Source organism: Sycon ciliatum, chromosome 5 (genome assembly GCF_964019385.1).
Source record: "Sycon ciliatum chromosome 5, ocSycCili1.1, whole genome shotgun sequence".
Taxonomy (NCBI): Eukaryota; Metazoa; Porifera; class Calcarea; order Leucosolenida; family Sycettidae; genus Sycon; species Sycon ciliatum.
The window spans coordinates 37601564-37625980 of record NC_088647.1 but is presented as its reverse complement, the minus strand read 5'-3'; the positions used below and the strand labels follow the sequence as shown (position 1 = coordinate 37625980).

The following is a 24417-nucleotide window of genomic DNA, read 5'->3' as shown; positions in this document are numbered from 1 at the left end:
GCGGCGTTGCGAGCAAATGCAGGGGTGGTTCCCTTTTGAGCTCTGTTTGTGGCGGCGGCAGAGGCAGGGGCAGCGCCCCTAGCCCATGCGGCGGTTGACCCGGCGGCCCGACATGGCAGTTGGCCCCGGGGTCCGATATGGTAACTGACCCGGCGGTCTGATATGGCGGCTGACCCAGCGGTCTGATATGGCGGCGGCGGCTGACCCAGCGGTCTGATATGGCGGCTGACCCAGCGGTCTGATATGGCGGCTGACCCAGCGGTCTGATATGGCGGCTGACCCAGCGGTCTGATATGGCGGCTGACCCGGCGGTCTGATACGGCGGCTATGCGAGCAAATGCAGGGGCAGCGCCCCTTTGCGCGTGTTGTTTGCGGCGGCATTGGTCAAGGCAGGGGCAGCGCGCCTCGCCTGGGTGGCGTTATGCCCGGCGCTGCGGCTATGTTTGCAAAACGCAGGGGCCGCTCCCCTTTGAGCTTTGTATGTTTACAGCCATGTTTGCAAGATTCAGGGGCAGCTCCCCTTGGGGCCTGGTACAGTTATGTTTGCAAAAAGCAGGGGCAACTCCCCTCCGAGCCTTGTATGTAATCGTTTACAGCGATGCTTGCAGAAAGCAGGGGCAGCTCCCCTTAGTGCGTGGTATGTTTACAGCTATGTTTGCGAGGAAGAAAAAAAAAAAAAGGGCTTGGAGCTGGGTATGTTTACGGCCACGTTTGCAAAATGCAGGGGTAGCTCTCCTTGGAGCTTTAGCTAGTTGACAGCTACGCGACAAAATGCAGGGACAGCTCCCCTTGGAGCTTTGGATGTTTACAGCTATGTTTGCAAAATGCAGGGGCAGCTCCCCTTGGAGCTTTTAAAACTAGTTTACAGCTGTGCGGACAAAATGCAGGGGCAGCACTCCTTGAAACTTTGGATGTTTACCACTATGTTGGCTAAATGCAGGGGCAGTTCCCCTTGGGGCTTGGATGTTTACAGCCAGGTTTGCAAAATGCAGGGGTAGCTCCCCTCAGAGCGTTGTAGGTTTACAGCTAGGTTTGCCAAATGCAGGGGCAGCTCCCCTTGGAACTTTGGATGTTTACAGCTATATTTGCAAATACAGGGGCAGCTCCCCTTGGATCCTTCTAGTTCTACGTTTACAACTATGTTTGCAAAATGCAGGGGCAGCTCCCCTTTGAGCTTCGTAGGTTTACTGCTAGGTTTGCAAAACGCAGGGGTAGCTCCCCTTTGGAGCTTTGGATGTTTACAGCTATGCTTGCAAACTGCAGGGGCAGCTCCCCTGGGAGCTTTTGAAGTTGGATGTTTACAGGTGTGGTCGCAAAATGCAGGGGCAGCTCCCCTGGGAGCTTTGGATGTTTACAGCTATGTTTGCAAATGCAGGGTCAGCCCCCCTTGGAGCCTTGGATGCTTACAACTATGTGTGCAAAATGCAGGGACAGCTTCCCTTTGAGCTTTGTTGGTTTACAGCTAGGTTTGCAAAACGCAGGGGTAGCTCCCCTGAGCTTTGGATGTTTATAGCTATGCTTGCAAAATGCAGGGGCAGCTCCCCTTGGAGCCTTGGAAGTTTACAGCTATGTTTGCAAAATGCAGGGGCAGCTCCCCTGGGAGCATTGGATGTGTACAGCTATGTTTGCAAAATGCAGGGGCATTTCCCCTTGGAGCTTTGTATATTTACAGCTAGGCTTGCAAAATGCAGGGGCAGCTCTCCCTCGGAGCGTGGTTTGTTTGCAGCTGAGATGAGGAGTGCAACCGAAGATCTCCTTTCGAGCTTGCTTGTTCGCATTTGCTTGTTGGCACCGTAGCTCGGGCACCCAGCAGGTCCTGACTGGCCCTTAGCGCATACTCCCGGCCACATTTATTGCCTGGTGCAGGATAGGGGCCTCACCCCATATTTTTTTTGGACGATCGGCGGGCGGGAAGCCGTCATCGACCTATTAAAGAGGCAAAATACAAGAATAACTGAGAAACTAATAATTGTATACAACGCGCCAACCCTTTGGCTCTGTTGTCGGCTCTGCGGGGGGCACCCAGGCATCCCCCTCGTGCGAACACCACCCGTGGAAGCGGAAAAGTTGTGACGGCGTATTCAGTAGTGCCCAGCACCAGCAGGACCTACCAATCAGGGGAAAGCCTAGCAGTCCTTCATGGCAATTCCCTTGGTAGACCCCCTCAAGCTGACACAGGATCTGGCCACCAGGAAGGGGCCTGGACGGCAGCTCTAGGTCACCGGAAGGTGGTCAGGGTTGACCCGCAAGAGATGCATGTGCGGTGGAGCCTTTGACTAAGCGGCCACCCCTTGGGGCCAGAGAAAGCGGTCTTGAGGGGCATGTGGTCCTTAGTTGGAGGCTTGCACCGCAAACTATGAATGTGAGACCGTCCGTGCCCGGCGAAGGTGTCCATAGTACCAGGCGGGTAGCTAGTCACACTTGTATCCAACACGACAGCCCTTCGGCTGTTGTCTGCCCGGCTTGGGGCGCCCAGGTATCCCCCCGTGCGAACACTACCCGCGGAAGTTGACAAGTCGTCAGCGAATTCAGTAGTGCCCAGCACCAGCAGGAGCTACCAACCAGGGGAAAGCCTAGCAGTCCTTCATGGCAATGCCCTTGGTAGACGCCCTCAAGCTGACACAGGATCTGGCGGCCAGGAAGGTGCCCGGACGGCAGCTCCAGGCCGCCGGAAGGTGGTCAGGGTTGACCCGCAAGAGATACATGTGCGGTTGAGCCTGTGGCTAACGACCATCCCTTTAAGCCAGAGAAAGCGGTCCTTAGTGGCAGGTGGTCCTTGGCTGCAGGCTTGTACCGCACAACCATTATGAATGTGAGACCGTCCGTGCCCGGCGAAGTGGTCGGTAGTACCAGACTGGTCGCTGGTCACGGTGGTCTTTAGCTACTGGTTTCACTGTATACCGAATCAGGCATGCCATCACAGGTCTACAGCGAACAGCACAGAGATCGACGGGACCAAGAATAGGGGATAGCGTGCGGCGAGGCCACCCCCATTATTTTTGGGAGGCACGGCTTCATGTTAGAGCAGTAAATTGCAGTTAGGGACTCAGCTGAGTCAAGCTGGACTCAGCGTGTCAAGTTTGGCATAATACAAGAAGCGCGCTATCCCCAAACAGTTGTGTGGTTATTGTGTGAGTGTATATGCAGGAGTCCGCGGTCACGTGAGGGGGGAGTGATAAAGTACAGTTTTATGGGGAGGTAGCTCCACATTAGTGGAGCTTGACTGTGCTAAGGAAGGGCGGGGGTGCAGGAGGCTACATGAAGTTGATGTGTCCAAACATGACCCAGTTGTCATGGTGATTGGTTGTCCAGGATACTGTCTCAAAATTACTAATGATTATCTGTCAATGCTGTTTCGATTAGTTCGACATTCCTGTATATTTGGTTTTTTGTCTTTTCGTATTCTTTAGATGAACCATTTGGTGATCCCAAGTTCATTGCTAATATCCTACCCTGGATCTGTGAAATTGATACAACGAGGTTTCGACATGCTGTGCAGGGCAAATGCGTGTTCATAAGTATAACGGAAATTGAGACATTGCTGCGTCTGGAGAAGTACGAAGGAAAGGAAAAGCATAATTCTCACATCATCAGTCTTATTCGTCCTGGAGGCACATTTGCTTATAAACTGCTCTGCAATGCAATCCATGACTTGGGTCCATTGTACAATGAAAAGTACCAAGAAATGCTTCTCCTGTTGCCTGTTGACCAGCGACCAACGGCCAAGACATCCTCTTACGAGACAGGTAATTGATATGTGTAGAATGGGGAGGGTTTCAGGGTTGTGGATGTATCATTAACAGTCTGAACATGCCCAATTTATACATTGCCATCAACCAAGCTTCTGCTGTCAAGGGAAATTTTAGTTTTGTACCTTACCAGCAGATTTAAACTTATTACACCAAAGTGTCGTCTAGCTAAAAGTGAACTATACCCCTCTTGCGACCGCGATACACAACAGAAGGCCAGCTGTTTAGTTGGAGAGAATACTTTGTTCTTTCTCTAAGGAGACGTCTGGGGAACTGACGTATGACAACTGACAACTGACAAGTGAATATTATCCAGGAAAGTGGTGCACTCATCAGGGCAAAAGTGGTGCGCTCATCAGCACAAAAGGTGCACGGGTCAGCGATACAATGCTGTCCCAATGGGGACCAGTGCGAGAAGTGTGTGCAGAGCGGGTGACTGTAATGCATGTGAGTACACCTGTTGCAAAAGCGCAGCAGCGTGTACCACGATTTAGCAGCATGTACAACACTATCCCCCACCGAAAAAAGACATCCTCTCCTGAGGATGAAAGCAACTAAATTGAAGCCCAAAAATGTGAAGAAGACAGGAATGGAATAATAGCAAGGAAGAACACGTCTACAGAAACAGGAGCGATTAATCAGTGAAGACACCAGATACCACACAAACAAATCGGTTACCAATACGCAAAAAGACATTAAAGAAAAAATCACACGGCGCTACCCTGAATAGCCCCAGGGATCCACCCTGACAACCACAGGGATAACACCATAATAACACCGGAAACATTTAGTACATCCGCTTGCAAAACCGTAAAAAAAAACCGTCAGACACCTACTGTGACACACATGTGACCACCATCAACACCCAGAAACCACAACACCCACAAAGGCAAACCGATACAAATAAGCGCATGATCCCTCCACCCCTCCAGCCCACCAGGCAGACCGTGGTTCACCATGATCGGACGCCCACCCAGACCCACATGCCGAAACACAATACAAAATAAGACGTTCACGATAAAATTTCAACCTTGATCTATAACGAGAATCCTAGATGCATTTCGCACCTCCCACCAAACCAGAATCTAGCAGCTTTGCTACATTTTCGGCAGTGCATGCCTGAGCACGACAACGCTCCACACAGAACATGGAGAACAGTTGCATTTGCCGAAAAGCCCTGCCCTGTGTATTGTGTGTTGACTTTGTGAAATGCAGCTGTGGAGTGTCAACCAGTCATACTGACAAACTTTAAAACCATTATCCAATGAAAAGCAACACGAAGCGGCAATCCACATTTTTCAGGTGTTTTGTTTCTTTTCTACTTCACCTCCTGTGCAGTTCTTAAGCAAGATTCACAGAAGCTTTTTTGCGATGCGATACGCGATGCGACTCGATCTGCGATGGACGCGTGCGATGCGAACTCGCGAAATACCAGTCACAAAAGAAGTCAGCGATGCGACGATGCCTTGCTGATTTGGCGCGAAGTTCAATGCAGTTGGGTACGTCACCATGGTAATCGCGCAGTTTGGTACAACTTGTACAAATTTATAGGCAACTCTTGAACCTTTGTACAACTTTGCTGTAGAAAAGGTCAAAATCGTATGCCAAATCGCTTGTCGCATCGCCAAAGTTGACCCAAGCTCAACTTCTGCAATGACCCAGTTGCGGCAGTTGAATGGGCTGCTAGATGGCTGCGATTTGGGGATTTCCCGGTTTCGCAGCTGTCGCATTGCGTGTCGCATTGCAAAAAAGCTTCTGTGAAGCCCGCTTTAACCATGTGTGTATGTATATGTACGGTACAATCAGTAGTTCACACACACACACACACACACACACACACACACACACACACACACACATAAACACACACACACGCACGCACACACACACACACACATACACACACACACACACACACACACACACACACACACACACACACACACACACACACACACACACACACACACACACACTATCTACATTTAGGAATATACTTGTCAACATATCATCACAGTACATCTGTACAATGATATACCATCAAACAATTAGTTCTTTTTCCTCTTTCCTGTCCTGTGTTTCACCACAGTTGATGTTGCTACTATGCGTGCAGGCAGCAACACAGCTAACGATGGCACAGTGACATGTAATATACTGTTAGTGAATGATGATGGAGCAGACAATGGTGGGCACATTCAACGTCTTAAACAACATCTACACAGAGTGAATACACATCTGTGCAAGACCACCGCTGATCATTCAGATCTAACTTGCTTGTCCGGCGATGTCAAGGATTGCTTCGTGCCCATGCAGGCTCTGACGGAGAAAGATGCTCTGCAGCTGACGTATCGTGCGCAACAAGCTGCAACTCGCCGTGTCACTGGAAGACAGCCAATATCTGACCGTACACCAGGCGTTGCTATCCCAGGAGCTAGACAAGATAAGAGTGACAAAGTGGAAGGAGGAAGGCAGTTTGTTCTGTCCAGCGCTAAGCAGCTCTTGTCTGATCCCCATTATTATGAAGGTGTAACTAGCGCTGGCAAAAGTGGTGTTTGTGTTGGTGGTGGTGATGACACAGTTGACACAGACATTCTGGAAAGTTGCATTGTAATTGGCAACGCTGGGCAGGGAAAGACAACACTGAGCAAACGAGTCATTGCCGACATCATGGAGACAACGACTGGGAATCTGGCAAAGATTGAATTCATTTTCTACGTGCCATGCCGTGATTTGAAAAGTATGCAGTCAACTGATTGGTGTGTATTTCTTGGTTTGGACAAGTTGCGCATCAGTACACATGAGCAATCTATACTGCTCAACTACCTCTCTGAGCATTCCGACCAGGTATTGATCGTTATTGATGGCATCGACGAACTTGGCAGTGGTGGGTTTGGCAAAGGATCAGCAGCCCAAGCTGTAATATTGAGGAGCAGCAGCAGTAACCATTCACTACTACCTGATGCTATTGTAGTCGCAACTAGCCGACCGTGTGATGAAGCGTATCACCATATCCAGAATTTCCGCTTACGTTTCCGACTCCTCGGCTTCTCGGCAGACCAGCTCTTTGCGTACTGCTCACGACGGCTCGGAGAGGAGGTTGCGAAGCAGTGCATGGCAGAGCTCTCGCAGCCGACCAACTGTCTGCTGAAGGAAGCCATTCAACAATCTCCACTCCTATGTGCTCTGCTCGTTCAGCAATATCCCATCAACAACTCTCTACCCTCCAGTGTGACACTTTTCTACGACCACTACTTACGCTCCTCAGTCGCAAAGCTGGAAAAGCGACGAGGAAAGTTTGGTCAAGTACGGCTTGCACATGACGTCATCAGTCACTGCAGTGGTGGCCGGCACTTCAGTTGTGGTGATCTTGTCAGTATCGCCGTGGTAATAGAACATCATTTGGAGCTCTATGTGAAGGAGACAAGCAACAATGATGAGGAGTGTGATCACCATGCTGTGGAGCTAGTCAAGGCATTGCACAATCTCTACACAATGTGTCTTGCAACATATCAAAGGGGCATGGCTACTTTTACATCCACGCTGTCAACCCTCCACCAGTCCATTTGTCAAGATCTTGGCTTACTGCTCAACCCTGGTATGCATCCGTCGTTCGTCGGTTCCACTCAGACTGTGTCCTTGACTCACTTGACACTGCAAGAGTGGTGTGCATCGAGATGCATCATTTCTTCTGACTCGTGCGCAGACATCATCCGCAGGTGCATCAACACTGTCGGCACAGACTTGAACACACTTGTCTTCTGGCAATTTGTCTTTGGAGCACTAAAGCCAGACATTCTATTTTCATCATTGTTGGCTCTACAGTCTGAAAACAGCATCAGTGATCATACTGTCAAGAGCAAGAAGAAGATGCTTCTGTTCATGATGAGATGTTTGATGGAAAACCGCATTTCACTCCAACATAACCGCACTCTGGGAAATCCCAATCAGGACTCTGACATAGTCACCCATAGCTGCTATGCTATGTCAGCCAACCTCCTGGCCAGTGATGGAATTGATGTTAGGGGAATCCACCTTGAAGTTGTTGATGTGATGGCTTTACAAACTGTTTTGGAGCTTGTAGACCATGTAAAGTCTCTGGATCTAAGCCATTGTAATCTGTCAAGTGACAGCGTCATTTTGCTGTCTGATCAACTGGATAAATGCGTCAAGGTGACTTTGCGTGGTGCCAATCTCACTGCAGCACCATTGGCAAGCATATCAAGCACACTGTCTAGATCAACACGGCGTACCCTCCAGCTTCTTGACATTAGCAACACAGAGTTGACCAGTGGATCTGCAGATGGAGCAGCACTTGCTGGATGTGTAAAACACCCAAGTCTAACGTTCCTGAACGCAAGTGCTACAGTACTTGGCAATGATGGTCTGGCAGCATTTGCGAGCAACTTGGCTCCGTGTAACAATCTCACAGATCTAGCACTGGCATGGTGTAGACTGGATAGGGGATGTGGATCTGACCTGGCAACACTGGTCACAAAGTTACCACACCTTGAATCTCTATGGCTGGATGACAACTCACTCTCCAACAGCGACGTGTCATGTGTACTATCCAGTCTCCATTCTCATGATACCATACAGCATCTTCATTTCGAGAACACCAGACTGACTGATGAGCTAGCCGCTAGTGTGGTTGACTTTCTGCAAGCTCGTCGCGGTCGTGAGCACACTGGGAGTGTCAGCACAACACTACCACCATGCTGGGTTTATCTGACCGGCAGTGGTGTAACAATCCGTCTTCTACAGGAAGTGGCTACGTCTAGTCAATGTGGTGGTGACGTAATCGACATTGGCAGCCGCTATGCTACTGGTACTTTAGTACAGACTGAGTCAATTGATCATCTTGTCAGTCTATGCGTTGGCGGTGGCCTACAGAGTAAGGTTGATGACTCCATGATGTCATCACTTGGTCAGTACCTTGCAACCAACACTGACCTAGACCAACTGAACATAGCACTGTGTAACATCACCGATGCTGGAGCAACTGCTCTGGCAACATCTGGCCTTGCTCACAACACAGTGCTGAAATACCTTCGTCTGGGCAGCAATATGATACAGCTGCCTGGTGTTGTGAGTATACTACAAGCAGTGACATCACCACAGTCACATGTCAGTGCATTGAATCTGGAGGACAACCCAGTGTTTCATGATATACAGCCCAGTCATGCTGATTTCAAACTGCTATGCCAGCTTCTCTCTGGATTCCACCGGCTGCGCTTCATTTCATTTGCCAAGACGGGCATGAGTGATGAAGTTGGTGCAAGTATCCTACACTCTCTCCATCACCATGCGCGTATTGAATGGATGGATATGGCAAACAATGAGATTGATGATGCCACAGTGCATGCCCTGGTGGATATGATGAGGAAGAACACAAGCTTGAGATTGATCAGCCTATCTGACTGCAAGATCACCGATGATAGCATTCAAGCCATGCTGCAGTCACCAGGCATCATGAGGATGGAGGGTGTACACTTGTACGGGAACCCATGCTCTATGGACAAACTTCGACCTTCATTGTACAATTCCATGCTATGGTAGAACAACTCTACTGTCCTGGAGTTCATCTCTGATTGATTGCAGGAAGACGTTGCACAACATCAGCATATTCCCAGGTATGTGTTGTACAGTAGTAGATGTACAGTGTTGATCAGTGTATGAAATACGGGTACACCTGTTTGTTGATGAATAATGATGATCAGACAGACACTACACTAGTCACCCTAGCCAGACTCTCCATCTACAGATGTGTGTACTTGACCAGTACCATAAAGTCTGCAGCAAACTTTCCGGTCCACCTCAGCTGGTCTCTATCAGGGAGCAGTAAAGCGCGATGCACAATATCAATTCTGCGATGCGATGAGCGTCGAGCGAAAGTCTTTTTTCGAATCGCACGAAGAGTCTTCGATGCACAATGCACGGCACATCGTTGCAGGGCATGCACAGTCCAAAACTGTACGCGAGCTGTCATGTGCGCCCGCCATGTAGAAAGTGATGCGCATCGCTCGTCGCTTGTCGCAGAAGTTGAACTAGGCTCAACTTTCCGCGATGAGACCTGCGACGGAGGTGCGATTCAAAATTTTGCAGAAAAACATTTCGATCGCATTGCTCGTCGCTCATCGCGTCGCATAAGTGATATTGTGCATCGCGCTTTAGCCAGTTAGTTGTAGAATGCCAGTAGCGTCGGTCAGTGTCGTGCAATGTTATCGCATGAGCTGATTGTTCAGTAACATGTAGGCTTTGCACAGCAAAGTCTAGTTAGCCCTGGCACACGCGCAATATTGGCATATTGCTGTGAGTGTGTGTCACGTGACTGTCCCTGCACGATTTACAAGCTGGCAAAATTGTACAGACATCCTGTTAGTGTTATGGTGTCATATCGGAAGACGTGTCTTCTTCAAGCTCTTGAATTGTCGGGATGTGAAGGAGCGTTCCTTTGCAGTTGATTTCTTCATGTGTCAAAATGCAGTTTTAGCTTTTAACCCAGGCCCACGGGTACACACGCAAGTCAGGTCACACGCACACACACACACACACACACACGCACGCACGCACGCACGCACGCACGCACACACACACACACACACACGCACATTCATGTACATAAACATGATAGCAGACACTCCGTCTGTGCGTACAACGGTGTACTCGCGCACACACTCACAAGCAATCAACACATAGGTTTGGGGGTTGCCATGACTTCATTTTGATTAAATGTATTAAATATAATAGTATGTGATGATAGACCAGTTCCAAGACAGCGACGATAATATTTGCGTCATATCATCACATTCGGTCGTCAGTAATTCGCACCGCCCACCGGCGGCAGACGCACGAATGGCCCACCATCATATTGTATGTGTGTGGTGTGACGCCTCATGCCAGGCAGTTGTGTGAGTTCTTGGCCACCGAGGGCTAGCCTGCAGCTGCCCACCGTGGGCCATTGACATGAGCGGCTGGGGAGGTCAACAGCCAAGCCACTGAGGGCTAAGTAATCCTGCCTGCTGTGGACCGTTAGCATACTGCCCACCGAGGGCGCACAAATGGCAGACATGGCCAGAAACATGCCCGCTGCGGGCGTATGAACGGCTGCCCAGGCCAACAGCTTACCCATCGAGGGTTAAAGCATACTGCCCAACTGAGGGCGCGAGAGAAGAGTATAGCCCGACCGAGGGCGCATGATTATAGCCCGATCGAGAGTGCATGATAATAGCCCGACCGTGAGTGCATGATTATAGCCCGACCGAGAGCGCATGATTATAGCCCGACCGAGAGCACATGATTATAGCCCGACCGAGAGCGCATGATTATAGCCCGACCGAGAGCGCATGATTATAGCCCGATCGAGAGCGCATGATTATAGCCCGACCGAGAGCGCATGATTATAGCCCGACCGAGAGCGCATGATTAAAGCCCGACCGAGGGCGCATGATTATAGCCCGACCGAGAGCGCATGATTATAGCCCGACCGAGAGCGCATGATTATAGCCCGACCGAGAGCGCATGATTATAGCCCGACCGAGAGCGCATGATTATAGCCCAACCGAGGGCGCATGATTATAGCCCGACCGAGAGCGCATGATTATAGCCCGACCGAGGGCGCATGATTATAGCCCGACCGAAGGCGCATGATCATAGCACCACCGAGGGCGCATGATTATAGCCCAACCGAGGGCGCACGAACGGCCGCCGAGGCCTGAAACCTGCCTACTGAATGCTAAAGCATACCACCCAACCAAGGGTGCACAACGGCCGTCAAGGTCAATAGCCTGTCCCCGAGGGCTACAGCAAACTTCCCGCCAAGGGATAAAGCGTAGTACCCACCGAGGGCTCAATCATACTGCCCACCGAGGGCTCAATCATACTGCCTATTGAGCAAACGAACAGCCACCGAGGCCGACAACCTGCCCACCAAGGGCAAAAGCATACTGCCCGCTAGGGCCGACCTCATACTGCCCAGCGAGGGCAAACAAACGACCACCGACGCCAAGAACTCACACAACTGCCTGGCATGAGGCGTCACACCACACACATACAATAATTATGATGGTGGGCCGTTCGTGCGTCTGCCCCCGGTGGGCAGTGTGAACTACTGACGACCGAATGTGATGATATGACGCAAATAATTTCGTTTGCTTTCTTGGAACTGGTCTATCATCACTTTGCTGAAGTAATCAAAATGAAGTCATGGCAACTCCCAACTTATGTGCTGATCGCTTGTGAGTGCGTGCGCGAGTACGTCGTTGTACGCACAGACGGGGCGTTGGAGTGTCTGCAATTATGTTTGTGTACATGAATGTGTGTGTGTGCGTGCGCATGCGCTTGCGCATGTGCATATGCAGAGGTATGCCCGGAGACCTGGGTGTTTACACGTGGGCCTGGGTTAATGGTGGTGTTAGTGGATATCATAGCGTAACTTGTAGTTCCTTGGTCCTTTTTCTTTTCTATTTTCTATATGCAGGTCATTTCTTTGTGTGTTGAATTTGTATACGAGAATGACCGTACTGCCTACGAACTGCCTGTCTTTCCAGAAGGCCAACATTTTTGTGCGATTTGTGTGCATGTGTGTGTGTGTGTGTGTGTGCGTACGTGTGGTTGTGCATGCATCTTTGTGTGCATCGTGTGTGTGTGTGTGCGTGTGTGTGTGTGTGTGTGTGTGTGTGTGTGTGTGTGTGTGTGTGTGTGCATGCATGTATAATGTCTTCTTTAAAAACTTTCTATCACTTCCAGCCGTTGCTGAAGGAGTAGGCAAGTACAGAGCTGACGTAATGTTCAAGTTTGATCTACCAACCAACAGTCAATGATTGCACAACTTCCAGAATGGTGTGTGTGTGTGTGTGTGTGTGTGTGTGTGTTTGTGTGTGTGTGTGTGTGTGTGTGTGTGTGTATGTGTGTGCATGTGTGTAGGCGTGCAGCACACATCACACTGAGTATTGAATTCACTTGAGTAGAATGTAATTTGTGTGTGTACTGTTTTCAATGATTGTATTGTGTAGCATGCATGACTCTGCTGAAGAAACAGTTCAATCATCAGTCTTCTGGTTATTCTAGGATTTACGGATATAATTCCTCAGTCAAGTATACACACAAGAATACATGATGTTACTGGTAGTGCAACTGCTGATGTTGCAGACAATACTTCTGTTCATACTGTTGCACACTACGTAGCTCTCCGTCACGATTCTTCTCTTGGTTTTGTTGATGTGGTTATTGTCACCAGCAAGTGCTGAGTACACTGTACAATAGTCTTATAGATATGTATATACAGTATAATTATACTGATGGTGTTCACTGCTCTTCTGCTTCTGCTCTGATAGTCGATTGCTGATGTACGTGTTTGTCAATATTGACACCAATGCCACCATTTAATGAAATACATTCATTTTTGCTGGTGGTAAGTTTGCTGATTCTACTCTTGATCACCTGTAGCCGGTACTGTAAAACCGGAAAGTTTAACCACCGAAAAGTTTAACTTTTTTGTAATTTTGGCATGATTACGTGCAGAAAGCGAAACGATGGCTACCTGGCTGCCCATCTGTATGCGCATCTTTACACAGACATCTAGCGATAACGTTTTTTCAAATAACGAAAAATCAATTTTAAAAATTGGTCGTTAAAACGTTAGACTTTGTGACTCGTTAGACTTTTCCGGTTTTACAATACTGTGCTGGTCCCAATGACTGTGACCAAGAGTTTAGCTAGTCTTGCTGTGACCAGACGTGCGGTAACTCCAGTGCTCTCAGTCCACACTGCATTTGCGGCCTTGCTGCATCACCTCATCACACATGATAAAGTTGTAATGCATTTCCTTGATCTCAAGCATGCAGTCACGGTCTGCACTGCACACCGGGGCACCATTCCAGAGAGGGCATTATTACCCCCAGTAGAGGGCACCATTCCAGAGAGGGCAGTATTACCCCCAATAGAGTGCACCATTCCAGAGAGGTCATTATTTTATTACCCCCAGTACACATAGTACATTGCACCATGTAACTTTGCGGATATCTACTGCATGTAGATGATGTCAAACTTACACTGTACTGTTGGGTTAGAAAGAACTGGGGGGTCAGCCTGGTAGTAGCCTAGACCATTCCTATTTTCATGTGCTATGGTTTATGCACAGTTGAGTTACTGTCTATACATTGGTATGCTGTGCCAGGGTGAAATTCCAGCCTGCATGTCCGTTTTTCACCTAACCCAACCGTTCTTCAGCACCCCACAGTACAGCTGTGTGTACTCTTGATGATGTAACCATGCACTGGTCATGTGACTATAGATATTCAGACAGACCGTACACATATACACACACGAGTGCAGTGTAGCTGGCTCAAACGTCCAGCGACGTACAAAACAACAGTAAATAGATGGTAGAGTGTTGATTGCTGTTGCAGGCAAGAACAAAAAGGATAGATTCAATAGATTGGATAGCTTTCAGTATGACAGCAGGCAAGCCGGGGTGACGGGGAAATCACTGATCACGGTAAACTCACGTCATCTCAATAAAAATGATACGTAAACGGCGGCGGAGGCAGCAGGCGATGGAAAGTAACCCGGTACATGATTCACTACGTGTACTATGCTGAAGATGCTGAGAACGAAACACACACAACACACGCCAACCACACCACGATGGTGTGTGCAGAGCAGTAAAACTGAACATGGGAGGGAGATAAAGTGTGTACTGTGTTGCCATGGTACCCACTGCTGCTGCAGCTGTACATACAGATATTACAGGTATGTAAACAGGAGAATGACGTCATGTCTGCTGCTAGTAATACTATTAGTCTTGTAGTAATGATGAGCTTACTTGCTTACAATAGGTCAGGAATACTAACACATATTCATATGATAACTTCACCATTGCCAGCCACTGGCTATGTAACTCTGTCGTTGTTGCTGTGTTGTATGGGCAGAGCACAAATACTTCACACTTACATTGATATGCAGAGTATCATCTTTGATCACCCATACAACCACGGCTACATAAGCTACCAGACACTGAGATCACGGGCCGAATGCTTCATGGCGTGCATCTTGCCTTGAACCTGTTGGAAAAGGCACATACATAGAACACAATGACATCCACTTGGATCATTGTTTCCACAGGCCAATCACTACAGAATACAGAAATGAAACTGTCGCCTAAACCAAGAAAACACAAAAAGCACCAAGGAACTACAAGTTGCGCTATAAAGTCCACCAACACCATCAGTTACAGGGCCATCTGAAGGTATTGTAGTGTGGTAAGGTCAGCCATCTGAAGTACAAGTTACTCGTGGTGGAGGGGTGACTGAGTCGAAATTCTGGAAATTTAGAGTCCAAATCAGTTTATTTTATTGGTTCACGGGGTGGTACCTGGGGGCAAACAGTGATACGGTCAATAGCGTAATGACCGTAGCGTGTCCAACACCCCTGTGTCACATGACAATCAACTCATGCGATAACATTGCACGGCACTGACCGACGGTACTGACCTTCTACAACTAACTGGCTATCAGCTCTAGCAAGTCTTGGATGCGCACTCCAACAGCCTTCCAACTTGGAATGTTCTTACTTGTAGTTATATGATAACTTAGGAGGGGAAGGTGAGCACAACCAAGACAAGCACAAGCTGAAAGTCTTAGCTGTGAAGGCCGATGTACATGCATGTCCATGACGATACTGGCAAGACCATTGGACAGTACGGTCAAACCAAGAGTCAAGGACGCATAGCAACATAGCACACAACTTGTGTGGCTCTAAAGATTCAACATGCATGAGCTGATTGTCAAGTAACTGGTGGTGTTAGTGGACATTATAGCGTAACTTGTTGTTCCTACAAAATAATCAACAAGGCGTTGCAACCCATACCCACTGAGCAATGACACAAATTCCACTAACAAGGCTAAGAGAAATTTATATTTTACATTACAAGTCATACAGTACCGTATTTTCCCGAGTATAAGCCGCACCCCCTCCCCCCCCCCCCCCCCCACATTTTTTTGCCATGAAATACAGACATCTATTTGATGATCACTGTCATTTTGGTCATTGGAATATAAGCCATTCTTTTGGGTGAATTTTGAGTGTTCAAAGTGCGGCGTTGTCTCCAGAAAATACGCACGGTACGTAATTCCAATACCATCGACATGACGGAAACCTCGTGCCCATGCACGGTCACTTTGTCTAGCCAACTCAACCACACACGAGAGTGTGTGCATGACTTTACACACACACATACTTGAACATTGAACTTTCCCATTGCCAGAGGCAATGATAGAGAAAAGGACTAATATGGCAGCATCCGGCAGAAAGGTTCGTGGCACACAATACACACACACATATACTGTGCAAACACACACACACACACACACACACATACACACATACTATACACACACACACACACACACACACACACACACACACACACACACACTGTACACACACACACACACACATACACACACACACATACTGTACACACACACACATGCTGTACACACACACACCTTGACCTTGCCCATTGCGTAGCAATGATAGCGCATAGTTATTTCTCCAGTCCACAACAGAACGACTGATGGCGTTTCAGGTCGCCGCTTCGACGGAACATGCGGCCGCAGGCGCAACCGTAGCCAGCAGCAGAGGGTGCCTTGGGTGGTCGACGGGCAATGGTACGCCACTCCGGACTGTTCTGGGCTGCACCGTACCATCAACATGTTGGTACCGGTGGCTCAACCGACGAAACGTCATCCATAATGACGTCCCTCCACCTCTTGCCTGGACCATGCGCGGGACGCGGGGCAGGCAGTTCACCGAAGAGAACACACTTGGGCAACCTGTGATCTTCCATCCGTGTCACGTGTCCAAGCCAGCGCAAACGTCGCTCCCGTACGATGTGACCAATGTCCTCAGGCACTCCAAGGGTCTTTGGAAGCGCTATGGACGCAAGCACACGCACACACACACACATACATACACACACACACTTGTACTTGTTGCTCACTGCCAAAACTGGGTCACCCCGGGAGAGGGGAGAGAGACTCAAAAGGAATCTTGGAAAGATGACTCTATCGGCTATTGAACCGCCCAATGGCTGAAACCCTCTGAAATCTCCTAAACTCTGGGTGGACTTGAAAATGATCCCACTTATGAGCTCACCACACCTCAGTAAATGGGCGAGGACAATTTGCAGAAAAAGGATTGACGGAATCAGGGTATCCGTCCCAGGATCCAACTGCAGTTACCCCTGCCCCCAGTGAAGGTAATACTTGCTACTAGTGTGGGTGGCTAAATCAGAGTGGATCTGATATAAGCTTCACTAGCACCATTGATTACACAAGAGTTAATCTGGCCAGAAGCAGTCCAGGTATGTATACTTCAAATAGAAAGTACAGAGAAGCTTGGTTATAACGACAGATCAGCTACAACGACAAAAATTCCATGGCAGCAGCAATTTTGTATTGATTTGTGTACAAAAAAGATCGGTTGCAACGACAACTCGAATAACGACAAATCGAGAATAACGACCAAATTGTCATGCACCGTAGTGTGAAAATGGGTCAAAATAACGACATTCTCACGACTGCGACGTACGGTGTACGATCGATCCTGGCTTTCACAGCTGCCGCGGGCCGGGTGCACAAGATCGTACAGTGCGGTCTAGTGTACATCGACTGTACACTGCACTGCACTGCACACTCGTACACGCCCGGAATTTGAAGGAGTGTCGACATGTCGCACTAACGGTAAAATACGTGTACTGTGTACAGGTGTAGTGCGCACTTACCCTCCGTACCTTCCGTATCTTCTGCGACGAATTTTCGCAACATTCGCCATGCTTCTTTCTCCGAGAAATCACTTTCTCAGTTGCGTACTAGGTTGGTGCTGTTCAAATAATCAAGATCCAAAGGGACAACTACAGGTCGAGCAGCTCGCCAGTCGGGGTCCTCTGCAAAATCTGTTGCTTGCAGGTTCCGTTTGATTGATGCACAGTTTTGCGGGGCTCCCGACTGGTGTTAACCCTCCTGGCCTACTCGTCATGCATTCAACAGTTGTGGCCCCACTTCTTTTCTGTTTTATTGTCGCCTGTTTATGTTGCTCCACATTTCATTTGTCCTGTCTTTCTGTCTTCTTCTCCGGTCTGTCTTCTTCTGTTTTTTTAAATATATATACACTTCCATCCACAGGAGCGGATGTCTTTTTTTTGGTGGGGGATAGTGTTGTACATGTGGCTGCGCTTGTGTCTCTTCGTAGTACATGCGGTTGCACGTGTAGCTCTTTGTCGTACATGTGGCTGCTTTTGTGTCTCTTTGTTGTACATGCTGCTGAGTCGTGGTACATGCTGCTGCGCTGTTTTCGACTCCTGCGTACATGCGGCTGCACCGTCTTCTGTCCCCGTTGGTACACACTTGCTCGTCTTGTCCCCGTAGTACGCCTTCACTATAATATATTCTGTTGTCTCGTCTTGTCTCAGTGTCAGTCGTCCGTCGTTCGTTGTCAGTGTTGGTTCTTCTTTATGAGTTCTCCATCGCCTACTGAAGCAAAGTAGAAGAAAAAGCTCTCTAACAATTTGTGCTGGTCCTTTGTTGTGTGGCGTGGCGAGGAGCGTGGAGGCAGTTCGTTCACGGTTCTCAAACCCGTGACGACACAAAGACTTGGAAGTTCGAGATATCTCGCCCTGTCTCTGTTGCGAAAGCGCTTCTCCTACGCGGAAAAGTACGCCATTCTGCAGGAGCTGGACAAAGGTGCAAAGCGGTCATTCATTCAAGAAAAGTATGGAGTCGCGCACAGTACTCTCGCTGGCTTCATCAAGAAGCGAGAGGAGATTGTGGCCAAAGTGAAGAAAGCAACGTCAATGGATGCCAAGAGCTCTAGGCAGTCGAGTTTTCCTGGGTTGGACGAAGCGCTCCTTGTGTTCAGTTGAAAAAAGCACCATTGTGCAGAAAATTGATTTTGCCGCGTTTTGGTGTGCATATTGTGTTGGAAATCCCAAGATCGGATATAGTGACAGATCGCAAATAAGGACTTTTTTGGCGTTCCATCTCAGGTGTCGTTATAACCAAGCTTCACTGTATATGAACCCTGGAACCAACAAAGGTGGCAGGTACAACATTACACCTTCAAGCAGCCGAGCCTGTTGGCAACAGACCCAACACAATCAGGCATAAGTGTACCTACCAACCGAACTAGCTGGCACTAGTCTTGAGTTGTCGTTGTCCTGTTCTCCTTCTTGTCTACACTCTTGTACTTGCATAATTCAATACTATAAAACTCTTGTGTTTTGGTGTGGGGACTTCATTAGCCGGGAGCAGCTAACACTGGTGGCAGCGGTGGGATTCGAACCCACACCTCCGGGGAGACTGGAGTACCCACATACACACACACACACACACACACACACACACACATACACCAGGTAATCGGAGCGTGTGGAGCGCCACTAACTGGAAAAATGAAGACGGAATACTAATCAGGATGTTACATGTATGTTTGAGTGAACCTTTTTTTCTATCTTATTTCAAATTTCTTCCACACAATCAACTTACATGACATGTACTTACTTCCCATCATCTCAGTTTTCTTTTCTATCCATCCATCTGTTCTCCATATCACTCCGTATCACTGTTGTAGAAATATTCCTCCATGTGTGTACTAGTCTCCACAGCCATGTGATGACACTTTGGGACACGTCCCTAACACCAGAGCACACTCCAGTTGGTAGTTTTACATTTGCCCACATTATCTGTGACCACAACACGAAATGCATAGCGGCAATCAATGGATGAAGTGTTCATTGAAGAGAGAGGGAGTGAGTTTGTAAATACACGCATCTTTCCACTTTTTCAGCAGCTTACCGTCTTGAGCTCACATCCTATACGAAATCTCTCATGCTCGCTTGCACCTTGGCTCTGTTGACTTTGGACGTGCCATCGCAGAAAACATTTTTCACTACAGGAGCTGCTAATGCAGAGCGTTTTTCCACGCTCGATCCCGGCGCTCCGCCGCGTTGCGCCGTTGGTGACACTGACCACGGTCACAAGAGATGTCTCAGTAAGATAACGAGCACCACAACACTGTCGAGATCAATGAGAAAGAGAAAACACTGAAAACAACAAAGAAGAATCAAAGTCAAGTGCATGCATGCGACGCGCGTATGCGACTTGCATGTGTTGCCACTGGCAACTGGTTCTGTGGAGAGGACGATTTCTTTTGCGATTTTTAGTACAGTGTGCATGCACCGTTGCTATGCGCATCGAAGGAACCGTGACCATGGTGACGTAGGACGTACTGTATAATTTTTCCGTGGCGCTTGATCATGTTGATCAGACTCCAGCACAGCCCACTTGGACTGTCGCCCATGCCCAGTGTCGGTGCCCGGTGGTGGATTCACTCGTTGATTACTCACTGTTGTCACGGACGTGAAGCCTTTGCCTTTGCCTTGGAGCTGGTTCGAGATAGTTTTTTTTAGTTTTCTGTCTTGGTTCCTGTCTTGGTCCAATCGTCAAGTAGAAGGCCAGTCACTGTTTGAAACTTTGAACGCGTACTTTGTAAGTGTAACTAACTTTCGTTGCGCAGACCATCGCTCACCAATACTTCAGGCATTAGTTCGACTGTCCATATACGAGTTTAGCGGACACTGCGAGTCTTTTGGACAGTGCTAGCGGATCAAATCGAACTAACTACCTTGAATGAAGTTTAGTCTTCTACATGACCTGGAGTAGATTCTAGACTCGTTGTTCTTCCTCCACACGCTGTCAAAGTTGATTACCTGTATCAGTATACTGCAGTGTTGAGTGGAGACGAGTGTGAAGGTTAGTACATGGAGCCGGGGACCGACTCATCCATGCAGTGGCGTATGAAGATGTTTTGGTTTGGGGGGGGGGGGGCTGACTTGCTGGCAATGACCTTGATGTATGTTGGGCTATGCTAGTACCTATTGTGCGTATGTACCTGTGTACCGGTAATCCTTCTACGGAGATTTGTATGCTTGTGTAAAAGTATGTGACAACACATCATGATATAGGTGCTGCACTGCACTAGACATGTACATAATATGACTGTGTGTGGAGCAATCGTGAAAACCGAGTACTGCACTACTACTGGAATCTGGACAAGAATAATGAAAATGCTGTACATGTAGATGTACATGTACGTTGAACACCAGGGATTGCACACAGCCACCACTGGATATGTAGCTCTGACTGACAGCCTGGCCAAAGTCCAAAGGGAAATTTACCGGAAAGCGTAATACCGGTACATCCGTAATGGTGAAAGAGAGTCGACCATAAAGCAAAACTTACTGGCAAAGGCAGAGAGATACTTGTAAGCTGATGTTCAAGACTTCCCTGATTTTGGCTATTGCAAACAAGAACCTCGGACTCTTGAAGGAATCTTCTCCTGTCAGTGATAAGAAGTATTGCAATGTAGTACGCTCCACTGATAACGGATTTTCCACAATGACTAATGTGACCCTGGTGAAATCTTTAGGAGGTAATTGAATTATGGCTGCAAGCCTCGATCGGGCTCAGTTTCTAATGAAAATGTTGAAATTTATGACCACCGCCCAAGAGTTTGGTGGTCGTATCTAGAAATCTTCGCTCTCCGAGAACTACTGTGCTTATAACAGTCAGTCACGAATTTTTTTTCTGGAAAGTGACTTTCTTCAGAACGCTGTGGTATAGCAATGAGAAGCACTGACTCTGACTAAAGGAAAGTACTCTTGCCTTTCCGATTTTGAAGAAAACTGCCCATGAAAAACAACGCTTCATTAGCTGCTACGATGCAAAAACAACCAAGGGATGATCTAGTGAGTGTGCTTCACGCCGGTGACACGCACATTCTTTTAGATCTGAAAAAGTGGAGACTTATGACTGTACAGTCCATTTCAAAACTATAGACGCGTACCTAGGCAAAAACCGTTATGCCAGCATCTATACCACATAAAATCTGTGATCACTTTGTGCATAAATTTTTCCAAATTGGGCGTCTGTTATCCAATCCTTTAGAAACTATATGAGAGTAATTGTGGAGCGATCCTGAGCAATATTCCGAAAACTATTCTCAAAAAGTTCCAGCCAAATTTGAAATATTTCAAAAACCCTACGCGTCTATAGTTTTGAAATGCACTGTAGTGATGTCGCTTCTCTGCGGATGACGTCACAGTATAAGAATTAGCAGAAAAGTAGTGTTCTCTGTCCACCCGGGAACGGGTATGAGGGAGCACGGTGTGGGATAAATGGAGGTGACGAGTCCAGGGTCGGCCTCTTTTGTCTTTGTGCGGAGAGTTGAGTGAGAGTGCCCACCCACCCACCCCAGTAATCATCATGTAATTTCAGATTATATATCATCGCTTATATTCTTCTAGAGTTGTGTGGATGCATAAGGCCACACGTTTTTATTTCTATGTTTCTCGTCACCTGAAAAACTAAAAACGTATGCGAGAGGTGGAAAAAATTAAAATGACCGAAAAATTAAAAAAAAGTTTATTAGACCTTTGTTGACACTAAAATCCACAAATACACCCTGCAAAATAGCATCCATAGTTAACACCTAGTATGTGGTAGGAGCTTCTGTCACAATCTGTGCATGTGCAGCTAGATTGCGCACAAAAAATGGCGACCTCGTATCATGTGTCGCGCAGGCCAGGCCACATTATGTCCATGTGCATGAGTGTGCTGGTCCCCACATGCACGGTCAGTGCAGCACATGTTTTTATTTTTTCCTCCAGACTCCTGAATCGTATGCGCGCGGGTGACGAGAAACATAGAAATAAAAACGTGTGGCCTAATGGTCTAACGTGTTGGGAGTTTTTTGTTGGACTAGGCAATGGTTTTGTATAGTCATGACCACGGAACTGTGTGCAAAGACGATAAGTTGGGGCGATGTGCTGTGGTGGCCCCCACTGGCAATATGGACGTGTTCAATAGTGGTGTACACGTATGAGTGAATGTGCGGATGTGTGCGAAACGAGTGGAGTGCAGGGTGGACAGAGAAATGATTATGTACATACATGTACATGAATGACTGCAGGGTCAGCTCTGACTACGATTGATCTGAGTGCATGACCACTGACTGATCTGCACTGCATGCATGATCCTCACTTGCGTGTTCATCAAGTTTAGGGCCTTTGGCCCCACATCCACCAAAAGGTTAGGGGAGGGGGGGGGGGGCGGGGCGGCTGGCTCCCCCCTTGCCCCTACCCCCCCCCCCCCCCCGCCCCGATTCCTACACCACTGCCATGATCCGTGGAACATTTGGTTCGAAACACGATTGTACTGGTAAATGATTTGTATTCTCTCTTCCCTTTTCTCAGACTCGACAGCGCACTTGTGAACATCACACAGCGTTCTGACTCTACTTTGCAACATTCCAAGCAGAGAACTGCGGATGAGCAGTGACGGCGAAAAGTCACCAAGTCGTCGCCAGTTTCAATCTCGCATCAAGACTCAACACACGCTGGTGTGAGTTAGCACACCCTTCACTTCAGCTGATCACCGCAGCTTAGCGAAAGCTGACGCCGCAGTTCTGTTGGGCCGACAGCAGGGTGGCCGACAAAAGCTACTGGACACTGGCGTACGCATGCACAGTATCTTCACTGTTGCCGAGGTGATGGCTGTACTGCAGATCAATGGACGTATTTCTGACACCCAAGTAGACTCTGTCAAGCAATTTGTCAAGTACAATCAATTTTAGTCGTACGTTCCTGTTCTGTTTTGCTGATACCCGTACGCTCTGCTGCTGGTGCTGGTTATCTACAGGTTTCGTGAGTGATGTCATCACATGTGCTTTTGTATGGAGTGCATGACGTCATCCCATGTGCTTTGTATGGAGGACATGCTGTGGAAACCAGTGCTGGTTTTGAATTGAGTAGTAAACAGTTTATATTGAGATTTGAACAGCAAACAGTTTGTATTAAGTGGCAAACGGAACAAACAGTGTTACGAAAGTAGCAGCCATGTCACTGTGGCAAAGCAGCAACATCGCACTGCTCCTGTACGGCATTGCCACTCCATACAGGGAAAGCATCCCAAATGATGACGTAATTGCATACCCAATGATGACGTAATTGCATACCTAATGATGATGTCATCGCGTAACGTCTATCAGTAAGCTAGTATATTATGATTTCGGCGTGCTCTCTGTACTAACAAGCAGTGGCTTGTTTTAAAACTACTGCTACCATGATTTGCCGCATTCGAGGGTATTAACGGTATTGCCACTGCTGCATTCGAGGGTATTAACGGTATTGCCACTAGCGAGGGCGCGTACCGTATGACTATGAGTATGCAATTCCAACAAGTTACAACAAACCCTGTGTTCTCTGAAGTAACACAGTAACCATGGTAACCTCTCTCATGTTGCCTAGGTATATGTGTGCAGTGCTGATCAATGAAATCCAGCCACGTTGCTCAACTCAAGTACATGTCCGTGCCGACCGTTGTGCAACACCCCCCCCCCCCCCTGACCTGCGAACACTGGGCTGCGAAATGGTGCAAGGCGCAAGCTGGAGTGACGCGCCTGGATTTCATTGAGCAGCACTGTGCAGCTCTCACTACGCGATGACTCCACTGTATTGCAGCCATCCACAAAGTCCATACATCCACTATACCCATACATCCACTATACCCATACATCCACTATACCCATACATCCACTATACCCATACATCCAC

The 24417-nt window shown here is 48.1% G+C and overlaps 3 long non-coding RNA genes across 3 annotated transcripts in view; 2 read left to right on the top strand and 1 right to left on the bottom strand.

Moving 5' to 3' along the window:
• LOC135818591 (uncharacterized) overlaps positions 1-24417 on the top strand; it is a 195562-nt gene that overhangs the window by 127468 nt on the left and 43677 nt on the right. The window lies entirely within an intron of this gene.
• Positions 16075-20113, bottom strand: LOC135818594 (uncharacterized). The gene is made up of 3 exons (XR_010553714.1): positions 19601-20113; positions 19307-19488; positions 16075-16682 (listed from the first exon to the last, which is right to left on the bottom strand). It is a non-coding gene; the product is annotated as an uncharacterized LOC135818594 (long non-coding RNA).
• Positions 20470-23991, top strand: LOC135818596 (uncharacterized). Its single transcript, XR_010553716.1, has 2 exons — positions 20470-20557; positions 23059-23991. It is a non-coding gene; the product is annotated as an uncharacterized LOC135818596 (long non-coding RNA).